This window comes from Zingiber officinale, chromosome 6A (assembly GCF_018446385.1).
Source record: "Zingiber officinale cultivar Zhangliang chromosome 6A, Zo_v1.1, whole genome shotgun sequence".
NCBI lineage: Eukaryota > Viridiplantae > Streptophyta > Magnoliopsida > Zingiberales > Zingiberaceae > Zingiber > Zingiber officinale.
Genome location: NC_055997.1, coordinates 93702721 through 93704822, shown reverse-complemented (window position 1 = coordinate 93704822; position 2102 = coordinate 93702721).

Here is a 2102-nt window from a genome sequence, read left to right as displayed (position 1 = left end):
ATGGCTCATTATCCAAACACATCACCAGTCAACAATCCAGAGGAATGGACAGAAGAAATAAAGAAGAAAGTACAAATTGATTCAAAAGCACTCAACAGTTTACAATGTGGATTATCAAAATAAGAATTAAAACGAGTCGGCCCCTTCGACAATGCAAAAGATTTGTGGGATAAGTTAGTTAAACTACATGAAGGGACAAATGATACAAAGGTAATAAAGTGTGATCTTTTATTAAATTCATTACTAAATATTAAAATGCTAGATGGTGAGTCAGCAAGCCAACTACACATGAGGATTAAGGACATCCTAAATGGAATACATATCATCGGCCATCAACTTGAGAATCGTGATATCATCAGGTATACACTTAACTCATTCCCTCGAAACTCCTTATGGGCATCTATTATAGATGCCTATAAAGTTGCGAAGGATCTTTCCATTATTAAATTAGATGAACTATTTTGTGAATTAACATTACATGAACAGACTAACTTGAGTCAAGCCAAGAAAGGATTAGCTTTGTATGCAGGGCCAAACAAGGAAGCTAAGCCCCGAACAAAACCAGAACCAAAGCACTTGAGTCATATAGCATTTATGGCAAAGACTGAAGAGTCCGAATTCGAGTCTGAAGATGAGTATGAGTCAGAGTCCGACGACAAGTCTGAGATAAGCCATGGATTTGCATCCGTTTCAAAAGGACCCGATAAGGTAACTTTCATTTCGAAGACTAAAATGTTAAAAGTAATTAAATACTTGTTTAAAAAATTAACAAAATCTGAAAAATAAAATAACTTGCTACTTAAGGAAATCGACCACCTTAAGGAGCAAGTTAACTTGAGTAACTCTACTAATCAAGTTCAAGTTGGAACTTTGACTCAAGTTACAAAACTTGAGGAAGAAAATTCCAACTTGAAAGGATAAGTCAAGCAACTAAAGGAAATGTTGGAAAAGTTTGAACTGGGGTCCAAGTGTCTAAATATGGTACTTGGGTCGCAACGAACCGTGTACAACAAATCAGGACTCGGCTATAAACCAAATAAAACAAACAAACCATACTTATCTTTAATCAGTCAAAATGTTAGAAGTCAAGTCCAAACATGGGTTCCAATAAAATGTTTAACCAAACCAATTAAACAAAACCTCTACTTAGTCCCTAAGAGTCAAATTCATTACTTAGATAGACCTTATCTAAGCTATGACTCAGGTGGAGCAAGTAGAAAAATAATACAACCAACTTAATTAATCAAACTCATACACTTAGGATTAGGTTTATTTTATGCTTAGAATGGTTAGATGAAAAAAGTTTACCAAACCCTGCAACATAGCATCGGAATGGATTGGGATGATAGTACGTCAAGGAAGTTTTGTCGAAGGCATGTCTAGGTTGAATATGGAATTCTACCTTGTGCACTAGACTTAGTGGATCTAACTGAAGCTACCCCAATCAAACATAAGCTAGTTGGACCAAAATTTAGTATTAAGTTTTTTGGGCAGAAACAGTTTGGAAAGTATTCAGCAAGTGATCCACCGTTGATACACAAGAAGGCCATATACCTCGCCACTGAACTGAAAATTTATTCTTAGGACGCCTGCTTGATTAACCCAAAGCTAAATTTGAATCTAACATGGGTTCAATAACATTTTTCGATAATTCAAAATTAAATAATTAATTAATTAATTAAGTAATTAAATAAATAAATAATTCTATTAAAACTTAATTAAAATTATTTTAAAACTTAATTCAAATTATTTTTAAAAAACTTAATTAAAATTATTTTAAAACTTAATTAAAATTAATTTTAAACTTAATTAAAATTATTTTTTAAAACTTAATTAAAATTATTTTAAAACTTAATTAAAATTAAAAACTTAATTAAAATTATTTTTTAAAACTTAATTAAAATTATTTTTAAACTTAATTAAAATTATTTTTAAAAAACTTAATTAAAACTTAATTTAAATTATTTTTTAAAACTTAATTAAAAACTTAATTAAAATTATTTTTAAAAAACTTAATTAAAACTTAATTTAAATTATTTTTTAAAACTTAATTAAAATTATTTTTTAAAACTTAATTAAAATTATTTTTAAAACTTAATTAA